Here is a 19,099-nt window from a genome sequence, read left to right as displayed (position 1 = left end):
TAATATCATTATTTTTGTCTTAAAAAATTTGTATGCCAATGAGGTTTTATTTGGGGGATTTTAAGAGAATAAACTAGCGATGCCTGATGATTACTTTTTGAAAACCAAATTTACCAATTATAGCCTTAGTTTAGTTGCGCTGATCTTTTCTCTTTAATTTCTGCAGATACATACGCCTACCACACCATCGTATTCAATGAAGATAGCTCGTAAACTATATTTCACAGCTCAGTAAGGCATGTTGACGGGCTAGTTGGTTATTCATCTTGAAACTTGGGAAAAAGCCCACCTTGGCGCAAATGAATTTCACGACACAAAAAAAGACGAGGAGACAACGGACAGGCGCCAGGTCAGGTTGTCTCCTCGTCTCTTTTTGTGTCGTGAAATTCATTTGCGCCTAGTTGGGTTTTCCCAAGTTCCAAGATATATTTCACAGCCTTCAGAGAGCTTGTTGTTCTCAATGCCAGAGCAGTTTCAGTCTTTCACTGTGCATGTGGCATATCGCGTAGCGTTGCGCCATAGGCAATACGTGGTACTTCACCCCACGTGCGACAAATAGCGGCATTTGTGCGTTCCCAAGTAGCGCACAGTGGGGGTCCAGAGTGAGTCCCACATGGGTAAGTGGGGTTGGGACAAGCACTGAAGAGCCTACATCGGCCCCCTGTGGGAATAAGTGGGCCAGCACAAACTGGGCTTGCCCTCGTTGAATCTACATGGGTCCCATATTGGTGTTGCTAGGGCTAGCTCATGCCGCATTCCTACATCTAGCCACATCGATCCCTTCTCGGGTACTTGAGGGAAGATGAAACATCAATGTGGGCTGCATTCTCGAAAAATTGGCAGAGGCTTAGCTTGGTTAAGACCGGAAGGTTGCGAAAGCAAATTACGAGCAAGTTTAGTGACTATAGTAGTGAAAGGCGAAAACCTGAGTGCTGCACGGAACGCCGGAATTAGCTTTAAGTGCTATTGAGGTGTCCTCTAAACCACAGAGTTGGTAAGGCGCCTTTCCTTTTCTCCAAATCAACGCAGTCTTCAACGCTGTCTATGAGAGAGCGCATCAATGAACGCCGCAATTAGCTTAAAGCGCTACTGTACTGAGGTGTCCAGCAAACTACAGAGTTGGTAAGGCGCCTTTCCTTTCCTCCAAATCAACACAGCCTAAAACGCTGTCTACATGTCAGAGCGCATCAGTGAAGGCCGGAATTAGCTTAAAGTGTTATTGAGGTGTCCACTAAACCACAGAGTAGGTAAGGCGCCTTTCCTTTCCCCCAAATCAACGCAGTCTTCAACGCTGTCTATGAGAGAGCGCATCAATGAACGCCGCAATTAGCTTAAAGGGCTACTGTACTGAGGTGTCCAGCAAACTACAGAGTTGGTAAGGCGCCTTTCCTTTCCTCCAAATCAACACAGCCTAAAACGCTGTCTACATGTCAGAGCGCATCAGTGAAGGCCGGAATTAGCTTAAAGTGTTATGGAGGTGTCCACTAAACCAGAGTTGGTAAGGCGCCTTTCCTTTGCTCCAAATCAACGCAGTCTTCAACGCTGTCTATGAGAGAGCGCATCAATGAACGCCGCAATTAGCTTAAAGGGCTACTGTACTGAGGTGTCCAGCAAACTACAGAGTTGGTAAGGCGCCTTTCCTTTCCTCCAAATCAACACAGCCTAAAACGCTGTCTACATGTCAGAGCGCATCAGTGAAGGCCGGAATTAGCTTAAAGTGTTATTGAGGTGTCCACTAAATCACAGAGTAGGTAAGGCGCCTTTCCTTTCCCCCAAATCAACGCAGTCTGCAACACTGCCTATGTCAGAGCGCATCAATGAACGCCGCAATTAGCTGAAAGTGCTACTGTACTGAGGTGTCCAGTAAACTACAGAGTTGGTAAGGCGCCTTTCCTTTCCTCCAAATCAACGCAGTCTACAACGCTGTTTATGTCAGAGCGCACCAATGAACGCCACAACAGAGGTCAAGCTAAAGGTCAAACGTGGAACCGCCGGGACGGCGCTGAAGGCTCGAAAGATAGCTCAGTATTGCTTTCGCAATAAAAAGCCTTGCTAGCCCAAACTGGGCTGCCCACGCCGAAATGCGGTGGGTCCCACTTCGGCAGTAGCGAAGCTGGAAAACTGGTGCGCCCAAATGTTGCCCACATCTGCGCCTTCTAGGGTATTTGACAGCATTGCTTATTTAGCTTTTAGCCTTGGAGGCTGTGAAGTTTTTCTGGAAAATAATTTATGAATGAATGAATGAATGAATGAATGAATGAATGAATGAATGAATGAATGAATGAATGAATGAGGGAAGCTCAATGTGGGCTCTGTGCTGGAAAAATTTTGGCCTCAGGGGCTGCCCACACGAAACCGCTGTAGGTCCCACGTACCCATGGTGAGGCTAGGAAAACGGCACGCACATATGCTCCCCGTATTGGTCCCTTGTGGGCTACTTGAGGGCAGGTGGATCATACATTGACGTTGTGTGGGAAAAAAAAAATTGTTGAGGATAATTGGGGTTGCACGCATAAAACCGCTCAGATCTCAAATCAGCCGTGCCGGTGCTGGAAAGTAGGCATGCCCACAAGCTTCCCACATCGGTACCTTGTCGACGTCTGTTGGGCAGATGCAACATAAATGCGAGTGCTACGTGAGAAAGACCGCGGCAAGCCCCAATGGGGCAGCCGATTCATTGCCGCAGGCGGTCTTACATCGGCTACAGCGGGGATTTACTCACCGTCGTGGCTTCATTGTATTATGCATGCATTTTTTGAATTCGCATACTTGTATTACGCGCACTCATCGCGTCTCTTCTTTCAATCTTTCCCCTCATATCTTTCAAATCTCTGCCTGCGTGTGGCAGTGATTGTGGCTCAGTTCGAGGCAGTGGGCAGGCAGTGGGCCATGCCTTTTCATCCTTCCTTCAGTCGCAACAACAGCAGCAACATCCTTAGATTTCGGAACACAAACACTGGCTATATGCGGAACGCCCAACAATAATGTGCGCCGCTTGCACAAAGTGCAACACGGGATCATTGTGGGTAGTCCACATAGCCCAATAACCACCGTATTTACAAAGAAAATTATTGTTAGTTGCTTGGCTCCGCCTGAGACTGAAAAAATTAATGCTCGATATTATGCCTTCATGGTACAACGGGGGAAAATCAGTGCATTATGCTATGCCCTGAGGGTACAATGGGTGAGTTTGCGGTGGGTGTGCCCCTAAAGTATCTTCTTCCGTTCCCTATATAGACCATGTGGGCTGAGCGCAATTGGGCTTGCCCCTATAGAAACAGTATTGATCCCACACCAACTTCGGAGGGGCTAACTGAGACGAAAAACTAGCGTTGGCCTTAGGTGCTACACACATTTCGTCAAAATAGAACCAATGGGGAAGCTCGTTTGGCGACCGACATAAAGAAAAATTACAAGCCGAGTGCAGGCTGCCCAACAAGGGCTACCTGGATTGGTCCCATGTGGGGCCTACTGGGGCGTACGTGGGCAGCCCACTGGGGACCGACTGGGGCCTGCGTTGCATGCCCCCATTGATCTCACCGGGGCTCTCATGGGCTACCCAAAATGTATCTACAAGGGGCCTAACTTCATAGACCACTTTCTGCTACATGGGTTGGATTTGGGTGCCATAACACTCCAGACTTGGTGAAGATAAGAAATAACTCACTTCTCCGATATCCAGATTCATTATTCACAGATTGTCGCCTGAAAGCGGAGACGAAATTAGGTTAAACTTTAATGTATCCCCGCTCCTGGTTACTGAACCAAGAGAATAAAAACGACAAACAGCCGAAACGGTTTTCAAAACCTTTTAAAATATATCTGTTTGAGACGCTCTCCTCATATGCTGGAGGTGCTAGTTTTTATCCACAACTACCGCGCTAGTTACCGCGTTTCCAACAAGCGGGGTGGTCTGCGGGGCAGGGGCGCACTACGGCTTGCCCATGCCTTCGTGGCTAGACGGATCCTCAACGCCCTGTCGTACCTTGATCGATCCGGTTCAAACAAGCAACGAAACCCAGAAACACCTAAAGAGAGCTATTCACGCTTTCGACGGGGACACTTCTAATCTGGCTACAGCGCTCAGAGATAAATATCTCTGTAGGATTCAGGACTCCCGCGGGTCGGCATACTCATATGCAGGCTCTGAGAATGAGCAGCTGGACAGAACGTTCCAGCTTTGTCACCTAACAGCGGCCCTGGCAATAATGAAGCGCGCCACAACGCCTGGAGGGGGTACAGTGACGGTTAAGCTCCTTGCTATCCTCCCAGACCCGACAGACCTGTGCCTTCTTCACTACTTTAACAACCTAAGAGTCGGGGCACATCGCTCCCAATGGTCTCGAAAACCGAATTAGTCACTTTCATACCGAAATCCGTAAATACCGTCGATATTGAGAATCTGCGACCTATTTCACTGACTTCTTGTGTGGGGAAGTTGACGGAAACTAAGGTCAGAGACAGACTTTCAGCATATCTAGAATAGAAACACACCTTTGCGGACACCAAATTCGAATTCCGCACACAGCAATCCGCGCAGAATGTTCTGCTGCAATTACACAAGGAAGTCTTGGATCCAGTCGAACATACCAGTAAGGACAAGGTGGTCCTCGCCTTGGACCTCAAGGGGTGTTTGACAGCGTGACCCACGATATCATCTTCACACATTTGTCACAGATGAATTGTGGCTACAAGATGTTAAGGTACATCACACAATTTTTCACTGATCGGCAAACCTATATACGTATCCAAGACCAGGAGCATGTCGCGTACCTTCAAGGTACCAGATGAACTCCACCGGCATCAGTCCTCTCTCCCCTCCTCTTAAATCTCGCCATGGCTCACCTCCCTCCACTGCTGAATGATGCCCAGGCATCAGGAATGCCCTGTATTCCGACCACATTAAGCTCTGGGCAACAAACGGGTCATTGGGACAGATCATGGCCAACCTGAAACAAGCGGGGAGTATCGTGGACGGATACGTTTGCCGGTATGGCCTGGAATGCTCCCTGACCAAATCAGAATTCGTGCACCTTTGGCCCAACCCAAAGTGCATCACCAAAATTGACCTCTCTCTTGTTAGCGGCCCATCCCTGAACACTAGGAGGTAAGAGTGGCGGGACTCTTTAGTCACCGCAACCGCAAGGTCGATAGAACCCTGCAGAAACTCCACAAGATTTGATACCAGGGGGGCCGCATGGCCCGCCGGGTAACTAACAAACGGCGGGGGGGGGGGGGGGGGGAGGGGGGTTACGCTGGAAACACGCTCTGAGGCTGGCCAATGCATTAGTAACCGGCCGGATACTCTATTCAGCACCCTATTTCCACTTGCAGAAATGTGACGAGAACGCCCTAGAGGCGATCATTCGCAAAATCTATAAGCCCGCCCTGAACCTCCCCATAACGACGACCAATCAACGGGTCATTGATCTCGGGACACCAACATCTTTGCGGAGCTATTCGAGGCGCGCTTAAACAATGAATACTTGCGGTTAAACAAATCTTCAGCCGGCAAAGACCTCCTAAACGCCCGGCACATTGCGTACAAAACGCATGCAGAGGAAAGGACCAAGGTGCCAGAGGACTGGCCCCGCGCGCTGCAGGTCAAACCTCTGCCGTAGAACAAGACAAAGGAGACTCACGAGGGCCGCCGAACCGTGCACGTGACGGCCCTTAACGACCGCTATGGCTCTCGCTGCGGAGTCTTCTACACGGATGCTGCTGGCCGACACCACGCGGGGTAGTATACGGCCTCAGTAATCTATCAAAATACGCACGTTCAGGGACTCACTTTCCATGCCCCCAACATTACACACGAGGAGGTGGTCGCCATAGCACTCGCCGCTTCAGAACAGACTCCTAGTTTATCATTACCGACTCCCGGGAAGCCTGTCGAAATTTTCAACAAGGACGCGTATGCCAACGCGCGACCGAAATTTTACATAGATGCGAGTACCGCGCAACGCCCGAACACACGTGTCGTCATGTGGACCTCAGCACATGCGGGACTAGAGGGAAATGAGGCTGCAGACGACTCATGGCATCGACTGGGCATCGTCTCGACACTCGCCGCCTGAGGTATCAGAGCCTAATCCGGCTATCACCTACGAATTATTCAATTTTATCAAACACAGCATAGGCGCTTTTAGCCCCATGCGAAAGGGCTAACCAAAAGCGAGGAGCCTTGGCTGCTTCACTTCTAGACCAACTCGGTACTGTGCCCGGCAGTGCTGCAATATTTTAATCCGGCTTTTAACGAGGAGTGCCCGCATTGTAGATGCACGTTTTCCGATGTGTACCACATGGTGCGCGTATGCCCCTCTAACCCTGCTTAACCTCCTTTCCCCTCCCCTACCCGAGAGAGCTGGGAGGCTGCCCTGCTCAGCTGCTCTACGTTAGAGAGCCAAAGAGCCCTCGTCGCTAGGGCCTGAGCTGTAGCGGAAGTGAGAGGGGTCCCTGACTAGGGACCTCTCCTAGAATTTGAAGGGGCTGGGCTTTAAGGTCAGTCCCCACTCTATCTTGTAAAAAGCCCTAAATAAATGTTTTCCACCACCACCCCCTACGCACCAGCAAACAAAAAGACGAGCGCATTGACGTCATCACCAGGAAGGCAACAAAGCGAGCACTGAAGGGGTTGGGGGTGGTAAACTCCTATCAGGAGTTGCAGGAGGCCCACTTCGTGATCCAATAAACGCAGCTATCCCAGACGGCTCCAGGGCTCCGCCTGCTAAACCGCTTACATATCCAACATACATGCATACTAGAGGGGACGCAGAACATCCCGGTGCTGTGGCGCCGTATGCTCTGGGTCGCTCCGCTCCTGCGTAACATGGACATGACTTCACATGAAGGCAGACGACAAGCGCGGGTTCGCACGTTTGAGCGGCAATATGTATCTAAACACGGCGTCTACTGCGTGGACATCACAGGGCCATCACCCGCGGGATTCTACACGGCTGCCGTAGTCCACCGGGGAAGAAATGTCGATGGGCTGTTTTTTCGGGCCCCAAATTTAACGCGAGCGGAATAAGTTGCAATAGCTCTCGCTGCTGCCTCACCAAAATTGAGAACGGTTATCACAGACTCTCGCCGGGCCTGTGAACACTATCTTGCAGGGAAAATATCACCTCTTGCCTCCCGAACTCTAAGACGGCCTCTCGCTGATCAAACTCGCACAAACGTAAACTGGGCTCCTGGCCAACAGGGTCTACGAGAGAATTAGGCTGCTGATGCGGCCGCCTGAGTGCTCACGCACCGGGCTCCTCATCCTAGCTCTCCTGGCTCAAAAGCTCATAAACCGCTTCTGCGGTTCAGCGAAATCTTAATTTATTACTGCGACAGCCACCGCCTCTACCCGGTACCTGCCAACGGGCTGATTAAGGCGGAGGAGCGAACTCTGCGGCGCCTGCAGACAGGAACTCTTCTCTATCCTGCCATCACCAAACGCTTTGATCCGAACATAAAAAAGGCGCTGCCCGCACTGTGCAGAGATCTTCGATATCTTTCACAAGGTGTGGGCATGTACTCAGAATCCCCACCTTCCCCCACCCCCACCCGAGAGGCATGGGAGACTGCGCTCCTCAACTGCTCCACACTGGAGTCCCAATCGGCTCTAGTAAAGCGGGCGCGAGGCGCGGTCTCGCCGTGCTGTGTCGTGGACTAAGGATACCGACCATGCAGCGGTGTCAGAAACTCTGTTTGAGCAATAAGTAGTTTTTCAACACCACCACGGCCAGGCGCCCACCGGTTTTCAACAGCAAACAGTTTTGCTATGGTCTGTTGGAAATGCTTGGAGTTTGGATCAGTTCCCCGAGTTTCAGAACACCGAAAAAGCTGAGGCTGAGAAATCTGAGAAGCTGAGAAGCTGAGAAATCGCCCTTTATTGTTGCGGAGCAATGGATTACTGAGGCACTTTCGTGACTCTTTATTCAAAATCCGTTGTACATCCAAGAGCTCTCGTTTCCAACTTTTTCCTGCTCGCCAATGTGTTTTTTTTTTGTGCCAAGAATTGTTTGGAAGCATTTATCATTTCAGCAAGCGATGCAGGAATGTGCCACAGAAACCTCTTGTTGCGGCGCAGAAATGAGGGTGAGTAAGATATTCTTTGCGCGGTTTCTCCTCGACCTGGAGCGTTGAGGAAATTTCTTGGCTTTTGACTTTCGACGGCGGGTCTTGTGCTTCGATGCAGGGGCGGCACCCTCCTGACAGGAGGCAGAACACGGCGATACGCCACACTTCGAGGACACAGTTGAACTCTGCATCACATCCACCCCACACATGCCGTCAGGGAGTGAGCTGATAGGCTGGCAATTAGCCATCTACATGGCACATCGAACAGCTGCATCAGCAATTTTATCAGTGCTGGCGCTTGGCGCCGCAGCCACATCACCAGTATTTTCTTCCTCTGGCTCACGTTCACAGCAAGAACGCACACAAGGAGTTTCACCATCGATGCTGCCCCTTCCGTGAAAAGCGTGGGAGGCTCACGCGATAAGCCACGACCGGTATCAGACACTGGGCCAGCAGTTGCTCAGTGCGTGCAATGGCTGACATGCCAGCAGCAGCGTCCAAAACCTTTGTCGCATCCATGAGATGCTCCTCCAGAGTGTCATCCACTGAACGGGTGCCACTGCGGTGTATCGGCATACCACGCAACGCACTCTTTTGCAGTATGGCCAAATCTCCTGCAGTCACCACACTGGGGACTACAGCAGTGACGGCGCCCAACCTTCTGGCTACGGAGACACAAGAGCGGCCTACCTGGACTTAGAACCAGGCTCTGCAGTCCCCGAACTGTCAAGAAATCAGGTACGTCATTTACAGTGAGGATTGTGTTCAGGCAAGTAAAAACAGCGCTCAATTCTACACAAAACACACAGAAAGACGGACAGGACGGGCGCTGACTCCAACTAAGTTTATTGAAAGCGACATGTAGCATATATATAGCTCGAAGAAGGTGAACGCATGAACACAATGTCCCACCAACTATCCCAGCAGAAGGTACTGTTACAGTGAGGACATAAGCAAGAGTCAGTGAAATATCTCTTCAGAATCAGTCTTTATTTGTTGACACATTTAGAGAGTACAGCATATTATGCAGAAGGAGGTCCCGAAGTCAGAGACTGTAATGGGACCTCCTGATTAAATACATCTAGTAAAACATTTAACAGCATACGACAGATCAGATAAATATACAAAACAGAATATACACGTATGAGATACAAATAAAGCAGACACATGGGAGAGAAATAAAAGCTATTAAAAAGGACCACCGAAACATATAAAGTTGTACATAACTAAGCAAGCTGATGTCATACTGAATTATAATGAAGATCACGAAGCAGTGCAAAATGCATGTAGAAAGAAATGAAAACAAATTAATCAGAATTAGGGCTCATTGCTAAGGATTGAAGCAATGAGCAATTTTGCTAAGAAAATTGAAGCAGCATTTTTTAGTTCTATCGGTATAGTGTTCCAAACAACAACTGATGAGAAATGAATTGCCTGTTTCCCGTAATTGGTGCGTACTTTGGGTAGGACAATATTGTTATTGAGTGCGAACCGAGTTATGTTGGCGTTTACGAGATAACCCTGTGGTATGAGAGGAAGAGCGATTAGATTGTTGACAAGTTTGTACATGAGAATGCCAAGAGATTATCTAACAAACTGTGATACGGAGAGGATGTTATGATCCTGAAGAATGAAAGCTGCATCAGTGTAATAAGAACTGTAGGTAAGTATACGAATGGCTTGATTTTGAATTATCTGCAATGATCTTAGATGAGTAGCATACGTGGTTCCCTAACATACTATACAGTAACTGATGTGTGGGTGTATAAATGCGTAATATAAGGATATTAATGTACTGTTAGAACAGTACGAACGAGCTTTAATAAAGATGCTCAAACCGTATCCCATTTTTTTCTTTATATTGGTTACGTGTTTATGAAACTTTAGATTGCTGTCGAAACGCACACCCAGAAATAAGGCGAAATCGCTAGCTTCTATTAGATACTGACAATTGAGACAGGAGGAATGGAAAGTGACTGCTGTTGATGCGAGCTGAAAACAACGAACTTTGTTTTGCTAGAATTGATGGTCAAACTGTGTTGATTGCACCAAGATAGAAGATTGTCCATGGTCATGATTAAGTTTTGATATGAGATTAGGAACGCTTGAATCTGAGGTATAAATTGTGGTGTCGTCAGTGTTTAATATGCAATTGGAGGAAGCAAGGCACTTTGGTAATGTGTTAATATAAATCAAATATAAGAGGGGACCCAGAATAGAACCTTGTGGCACACCTGAGTTTGTGAACACAACATCAGAGTAGACACCTGAAATAGTGACGGTTTGTGATCTATTTTGCAAGTAATTTTGTAGCAGTAATAACGGGGGGCCGGCGATACCAATTTCTTCTAGCCTAGTGAACAAAATTCTATGATTGATGGTGTTAAAAGCTTTTGACAAGTCTACAAAGACGGCTCCTGCAAATTTCCCTTCACCTATGGCAATTCTTAATTTGTCTGTAATAGTTATAAGAGCAAGTTCTCAATGAGAAACCGCGTTCTCAATTGTACTTTTGCGTTGCTTGTTTTGTTCTATTTATATCGTTTGTTACTATCGCACCTGTTTTGCTTTTCCCTCCCGTATGTATTTCCCTCTCCTGCTTGGACATACAGCATGTCCGCAGTATTCAATAAATAAGTTCAGTAGAACACCCAGAACGAAAATCAAACTGATATGGAGGTAATATATTAAATTTATCGAAATATTTAACGAGATGATTCGCGATTAGCTTTTCAATTACTTTGTTCAGACACGGAAGTATGCAAATTGGACAATAATTAGTCATTAAAGAATTATCACCCTTCTTAAAGACCGGAATAATCTTTCCGCGCTTCAGTTCATGTGGAAAAATGTCAGATTTAAACATCAGGTTCACAATATGTGATAGGACGCCACTAATTATACGCGCAATCATTTTTATATGACCAGGATGTATGTTATCAAGGCCAGGACTAGTTATTTTCAAATTACGGATTATGTCATTTATTTCCTGTGGTGTGGTAGGAAAGAGAAAAAACGAGCGTGGGAGGCGACTAGATACAGCGGGTTGGAGAGCTTCCCTAAGGGACTTGCTGCTCTAGTTAAAGAAACAGTTAAAAGCAGTTGCAATTTTTTGGGGGTTACTGTATTCGATATCGTTATGTTGGATCAAAGGTATTTCTTTGCGCTTATCGTTTCTTCCTAAGAATGAGTTGAGTATGTCCCATTTTTTCTGCATATTGTTGCCACACTCGAGAAATCTTTGTTCATAATAATTTCTTTTAGCGGTTTCAATAAAGCAGACAAGGTTTTCCTATATTTCTTATACCGAGCAAAAAGTTTAATGTTGAAGGGCTGCCTTTTTGTTTTTCTGTTCAGATTTTCTTTTCTGCGCATTGCTTATTTCTGAGTGGGAATCAAGTGATGAGGTCAGAAGAGATAAAAACTGTGAATAGGCTTGTTGAGAATCCTGCAATGACATAATCGACTGCCAGTCAGCTTCAGCCACTGCAGTCAAGAAATTTTCTTTATCCAAAACAATCTTACTGTATATCGTTCTGCTATCGTTTTGAGTTGTACAGGGAAAGCGCATGAATATAGGGAAATGATCTGTGATGTCTATATCAAGGACGCCAGCTTCTGGAAGGAATAATAAATTTGTCAAAGCATGATCAATGAGTGTGTTACTACCAGAATTGGAGCATCGATTTGGAACTGGGATGATGCACTCAAAACCAAAGCTATGGAATGAGCTGCTGTAGTTTATGCTATCAAGAGCAGAATCATCAAGGAGATTAATGTTTATGTCTCCTACTATTACGGCGTTTGCATTTTCAGATGAGAGAATACGTAATTTCTCTTGGAGTGCGGTACAGAAATCGGAAACTGGTGACGATGGTGACCGGTAGATGCAGGCAAATATTAATTTTCTATTATCGATGTCTAGGAATAATGAATCAAATTCGACCCAAACAGATTCACAGTGAGGTATGTTCAATTCTAAGTCATTTCTTCGCTTATAAGTGAATTGATGGGATATATACAAAGCAGCACCACCATGCTTAGAGAATTGTCTGTGGGAGAATTCTGAGACGTATGAAGGAAACGAGAACAAATTTGTATCACGCTCGCTTAACCAAGTCTCTGAAATTGCAATAATTGAAAATGGGTTAGGGAGCATAGAAAGTGCGTTGTAAATAGCATCATAGTTTTTTCTAATACTTCTTGCATTTAGATGTATTGCAGAACGAGTGGCATCCGATAAGAATTTCTTCAGTTAAGTGGATGAAAAATAGGACGACATGGGGGGACAATGGTAGCCAAGGCTTACTGGCCCAATGTTTTAGACAATTTTTGACAGATCGGACTCGTTGGTGATGCGGTACACCGTACTGTCTGTCGTTTTCCTTGCCTTAATCATGCAGTTGTCCGTCCAGAGGAACTTCCACTTTTTCTCTTTCTTCAGCGACAAAGCCTTAGAGAACAATGCCTTGTTTTCCGCAGTCAGGTGATCATTGACAAAAAAGGGACTGTCCTCGGAGGCCCTGACATCAATGTTGAACAACGTGAGACGAGCTTTCCGCGCTTTGCTCACAAAATCTGCTTTTTTGGTTCTCGAGAAAAAGCAGGCCACAATGTTCTTCTGATCTCTGATTTTTGTTGGAACACGATGAGCCACATCGAGGTCAGCGGGAGTCACAGGGCATCCAATTTTTTCGCCAATAGTTTGTATGACAGTTGCACAATCTTCACCTTGTGTGCAAGGAACGCCTTTAACTTCAACGTTGTTCATTCTTGAATACTGCTCAAGACCTGCAATCTTGCCAGTTAGCGAACTGTTTTTAGATTTCAACTCTTCGTTGTCAGCTGCAAGGAGTGCATTCTCGTTGCGCAGCCTCTCTACTTGCTGTGTTAGGGTTGCCACACTGGACTCGAGGCTGTCGATCTGGCTTTTGACTTTTAAAATATCTATTCCTGAGGATTGAAACTTCAATACTACTTTGTCAAAAATCTTATCCTCAAGACCATCAATTTCAACTTCAAGTTTTGATTGTAACTCATCTATCCTTTTCGACAGTTCGGCGCAGTTTGGCATGTTCAATGATGAAAAAAAATAATAAATCAGTAATAAAAAACAAATACACAGTGATTCCAGCAGCAGCGACAGAGACTACATCAGATGAAACAAAGATCGTCTGTCCCAAGAACTAACCTGCAAACGTAGAAAGGTGCTTATAGCTGCTGAACTGTTCGCTGCCGCTGCTGCTGTGATGACCGACTTTCGGATCCAGGTCCTTGTAAGCAGTCCGGATGTGATGTCAGCGCCGACCAGCGGAAGCACTCTCGCAATATCTCCAGGAAATGACGGAAGGTCACCGCCCCTCTTGTTAACGGCAGATATGCTGATATCAGTGGCAAGTGGTCGTGACTACGCAATCCAGGGGAGGGGACCTGCAAACGCAGAAAGGTGCTTATAGCGGCTGAACTGTTCGCTACCGCTGCTGCTGTGATATAGGGGAAAATATAGGTGATGCATACTCAAAGTATGCATCCCCTATATTTTCAGAAATCTCCAGTGCTCAAACTCAGTGGCGTAGCCAGAAATTTTGTTGAGGGAGGGGGGGGGGGGGGGGGGGGGGCTCATGTTGCAGCGTGGCCACCTCATAGAATTTGTGGAGAGATAAAACGCAAGAATAATAACTGCGTTGCCACTTACAATGCCATTGTGTATTAGACAACGCTATGCACTGTCTAGACAAGTGAAATATGCATTTTTTAAATGAAAGAATGTATTCGTATGTGATAAAAATTGTGCCAGACATAACTGATAGCAATGTTTCCTTGTTTTTGCGTATCTAGTAAATATCACACGAAATCTAGAACTATACTCGTATCAGTCTGAAACCAGCAAAGCAGTGCAAGCCACAGATATGAAAAACGTAGAGGCCATGAAATGAGCAAATAGAGGACAAGTATTTTAACGAATCTTTGTCGTTTAAGAACCTTTACATTTTTGTACATATGCAACGGCCAGGGAAAAATCTCAATGTCGCTGCCCTTCGTTCCAGTGTACTGCGCAGCAGCAACTCACCAGTCATGTATTGTCAGTTTTACACCGAAATTTTAATCGCAACAGCGAGCACATGTATAAACGAGGAGTTCTGCAAAATATGCATTCGAAGTGCGAAGATAAAAGGGAACATTAGGAACGCGAAGATACAACTTGATAAAGGACAAAAAAATGTCACTGGAAACAAAGTCACTGTATGTACACACAAAACCTCGCAACAAGATATTTAAATACCCGTATGTTTCAATTAAATCTACGTATCTAAGCAAAAGTCACCCTATATAATTCAACAAGCATCTTGCGCAATCAAAGATAGCAAGCTTTACACACGGAAAGACAGACGATCCGGGCCAAACAAAACTATGATAGCAGAAGTCGCGATAGGTACTTTGGACCGTGCTGCGGTCGGTGACCATTCGAAAAAATTTCGGGGGGGGGGGGGCGATGCCCCATAAGCACCCCCCCCCCCCCCCCCAGGCTACTGTCCTGCAAGGTACCCGGCCTGCGCGTAGTCTTTGTCGTCATCGCTGTAATCATTGTGAGCCCGTCAGAGGGTCACGACAACGACTGCGATGTGGCCACGCAAGCACTACTAGAAGCCATAGAGTAATATAGATGTAAAGAGCGGACACTCCCGTAGGCCCCAGCGGCCGACGTTTGTGCACAGCGCACCTAACGGACCCGGGGAAACGCGCTGGCCTCAGAGATGATAGACGGAAAGGAATCTTGGAGGCTCTACTTTCATTTTCGGTTTCGTTCTCGCATGCATAGTGTCGGTTCGTGCAGGTTTGCCCAGGTGTCAAGTGCACGGAACTTTGCATTGCTATTACATGCTATTACCCTACCGCTTGGAGTCGCGCAAAAGAACGTAAATGCAACGACACAATCACACAAGATGATCTTGACTTAGGTGTGTTTTTATTATGCAAAACATGCTTGAAAAACATACTTGAGAAAACTTACTGGCATGAAGCTTTTGCTCACGCAGGATGGCATAACCAAGCCATATTTTACAGTTCATGAAAAGAGGCGCGCGCGCGCGCGCACACACACACACACACACACACACACACACACACACACACACACACACACACACACACACACACACACACACACACACACACACACACACACACACACATATATATATATATATATATAGATATATATATATTTGGCGCGTGCTCATGGGAGCGCGCCGACGATGAAGACGAAGTGTGCGTGTGCCGGTGGACAAAGACGAAGTGTGTGTGTGGTTCGGACAGCCATCTTGTGGGTTCTCTGCTGTGCGCTTAACTTCGCTGAAACTGTGATCTGTGCCGGTCCTGTCTTCGTTACATTTTTGGTGGAGGCCTGCTGGGTACTTTCCAACATCTACGTGCCCCGAAGGCTCTCTATGAACACGGATTTGACTCCGATTCATCGCAGTACGAGCCGCCGCATCCAAGGTCAGTCACCAGAGTACGGTCCGTTATCCCCTAGGACCAGGGCTCCAGCCGCGACGCGCAGGACTGACGTGGCACCTATGGCTAGCAACGGAGACGCGGCAGCTATGGCTGACAACGGGAACTCAGCTGCTCATTTCCTGGTCCTCCAGCCGCGAACGCCGCCGACCTTCCATGGCGAAGTGTTTGAGGACGCGGAGGACTGGCTTGACCAGTTCGAGCGCGTTGCCAGGTACAACGGCTGGGATGCGGAGCGGAAGCTGCACAATGTTTACTTCGCTCTTGACGACTCGGCGCGGACGTGGTACGAGAACCACGAGACAACGTTTCCTTCTTGGGAACGGTTCCGTAGCCAGCTGCTGGCGACCTACGTCAACACCGACCGTCGGGAACGAGCTGAGTCGGCGCTGCAGTCAAGGAACCAGCGACCCAACGAGAGCGTCGCAATGTATTATGAGGACATGACACGACTGTTCCGAAGGGCGGATACAAACATGGCCGAGGACAAGAAAGTGCGCCACCTGATGCGCGGGATAAAAGAAGAACTGTTTGCTGGGCTTGTGCGAAACCCGCCTAACACCACTTCGGAGTTTCTATCGGAGGCCACTACCGTCGAAAAGACCCTGCAACAACGCGCCCGCTATTACAATCGCGCCGTGAACGCCATATCAACTGCCGACTTTGCGCCAGCCTCCAGCGACTCCGCTGACACCCTTCGGGAGCTGGTTCGATCTATCGTCAAAGAAGAGCTGCACAAAATGCGCCTCTCTGCCCAGTCGCAGCCGCAGTGTCCGTGGTTTTGGCACAAATTATCCGAGAGGAAGTGCAGCAGGTGGTCCCTGAACCTGTTGCCCCTGCTGCCCTCACATCGACGCCCCCGCGCCAGACGTACGCGTCGGTACTCCGACAGAACTGCGACCTCGCCCCTTGGAGCACAAGCCCATCTGCATCTGCTTTCCAGCCGCGGCCCCCACCTGTCCGTGTGTTGCCCGAAGCCAGGCTGCGGAAGACGGACGTGTGGCGGGCACCTGACCAGCGGCCCCTTTGCTACCACTGCGGTGAGGCTGGCCATATCTTACGGTGGTGCCCTTATCGTCGAGCTGGAATTCGCGGATTTCATCCGCGAGTCCCCTGTCCGCCCAATGGCGAACGGCGCCGCGAAATTGAGGAGCACCTGTCAACGCGCCAGGATCATACTCACACTGATTTCCCTCGCCCTGACTACCGCCCACCAACCTCTACCCGCTATCGTTCGCCGAGTCCCCGTCCTTCGACAAGCCGTTTCAGCCGCTCACCGAGTCCTCGCCGGGGAAACTAGACCCAGCGGCCTGCGGAGGTAAGGCCGCTGACGAGCGAAAAGCCGAACATCCTCCATCGCGTTCCCGATCAGACGACGGCTATCAAACGAGGACACGTGACGATCACAAAGGATGTGCAGCTTCGGACTTACCGGTCGATATCGACGATTTAGCAGTTACGGCATTGGTTGATACGGGAACGGACTATTCGGTTATGAGCAACGAGCTAGCAAAAGAACTGAGGAAAGTTTTAACCGCGTGGACTGGGCCTCAGATTCGCACAGCTGGTGGGCACCTAATTACCCCTGTTGGCCGGTGTACGGGGAGAGTTATAATCGACGGATTTGTTTACGTTTGTGACTTTGTTGTCCTACCTCACTGTTCGCGCGATGTCATTCTCGGCCTGGACTTTTTACAAGCTAACGGCGCCGTTATCAATTTACAAGAGCCGCGCGTGACGTTTTCGCCGACGCAAGCAATTGAAATAGCCGACCCAGACGACTCCAGGATACCCGCCCTGCGTATTGCTGCTGATGACGTGAGGGTGCCTCCGCGGTGCAGCATGATGGTCCCCGTGCACAGTGACTCGCCCGGTGATCGAGACGTTATGGCAGAGAGAAACGCCAGCCTTCTACTCGAGAAAGGAATTTGCGCTGCAAGAGGGCTTGTTCGCTTACGGTATCGCTCCGCGACACTCTTGATCACCAACTTCGGAACAGAGTTCCAGCCTATTGTGAAAGGAACGGCCGTCGCATACGTTACCGACTTCGTTGAGCCCGCAGAAATATGTGCTCTGGAGCTACCGTCGCCGGACGGACGCGATGCAGCAGCCGTTCTGTCTACCGTGGACATTAATCCCGGCTTGTCGGTGGGTCAGAAGCAGCGCTTGTTCGAGCTCCTTCACGATTTCGCAGAGTGCTTCGCCACGACATCAAAGGTAGGGCGCACCCCGGTAGCCAAACACCGCATCATCGTCAACGAGGAGACTAGCCCCATATCCCAACACCCGTACAGAGTGTCGCCGATGGAACGGGAGGCTATACGATCCCAAGTGCAAGAAATGCTTGCAGACGACGTAATCCAGCCGTCCACGAGCCCCTGGGCTTCGCCTGTGGTATTGGTGAGGAAAAAAGATAACACCTTGCGATTCTGCGTCGATTATCGGAAGTTGAATCGTGTCACGAAACGTGACGTTTACCCCCTTCCACGTATCGACGACGCCATGGATCGACTGCGTGACGCTAAATATTTTTCTTCACTCGACCTTAAGAATGGCTACTGGCAGATCGAAGTGGACGAAAGGGACAGAGAGAAGACAGCGTTCGTGACACCTGACGGCCTTTATGAATTCAATGTGCTACCCTTTGGACTCTGTTCTGCGCCAGCAACCTTCCAACGCATGATGGACACCGTTCTTTCTGGGCTGAAATGGCAGACATGCCTAGTGTACCTTGATGATGTTGTCATTTTTGCTCCTAGCTTCGAGGAACACCTCAACCGGCTACGAATGGTGTTACAGGCGCTCCGTTCGGCACAGTTGACGATAAAGCCACAAAAGTGTCACTTTGGTTTCGAAGAGCTCAGTTTTCTTGGTCACGTGATAAGCGCTGACGGAGTCCGTCCTGACCCGGAGAAGACTGCCGCTGTGGCACAGTTCCCGCGCCCAACCGACAAAAAGTCCCTTCGTAGGTTTCTGGGCCTCTGTGCCTATTACAGACGTTTCGTTAAAAACTTTTCCACAATTGCCGAGCCCCTTACAATGCTTACTAGGGACAATGTATCTTTTGTGTGGCATGATGATCAGGAATCTGCCTTCAACGAGCTACGCAGCCGCCTACAAACTGTCCCAATACTCGCCCATTTTGATGAACGAGCTGCCACTCATACTGACGCCAGCAATATACTGACGCCAGCAGTATTGGTCTCGGCGCTATTCTCGTTCAGTGGCAGGATGGCAACGAGAAAGTCATAGCGTACGCCAGCCGCTCCCTCTCGAAAGCAGAGGCAAACTACTCTACCACAGAGAAGGAATGCCTTGCGGTAGTGTGGGCGGTTAGCAAGTTCCGACCATATCTCTATGGTCGCCCGTTTCGAGCTGTCAGTGACCATCATTCGTTTTGCTGGCTAGCCAACCTCAAAGACCCTTCGGGACGGCTTGCGAGATGGAGCCTTCGCCTCCAGGAATACGACATCACGGTAGTGTACAAGTCCGGCCGTAAGCACAATGACGCCGA

At 48.5% G+C, this 19,099-nt stretch overlaps 3 pseudogenes; 2 read left to right on the top strand and 1 right to left on the bottom strand.

Moving 5' to 3' along the window:
• Positions 1-19,099, bottom strand: part of LOC149331902 (uncharacterized) — a 209,514-nt pseudogene that overhangs the window by 175,866 nt on the left and 14,549 nt on the right.
• Positions 4,837-6,464, top strand: LOC149331904 (uncharacterized; annotated as a pseudogene).
• Positions 15,495-18,772, top strand: LOC149331903 (uncharacterized; annotated as a pseudogene).

The sequence above is a fragment of the Amblyomma mixtum genome, chromosome 8 (genome assembly GCF_055824585.1).
Source record: "Amblyomma mixtum isolate Tamu chromosome 8, ASM5582458v1, whole genome shotgun sequence".
Taxonomy (NCBI): Eukaryota; Metazoa; Arthropoda; class Arachnida; order Ixodida; family Ixodidae; genus Amblyomma; species Amblyomma mixtum.
Note: the sequence above shows the minus strand (reverse complement) of the source record. Positions and strands in the feature narration are given on the sequence as shown.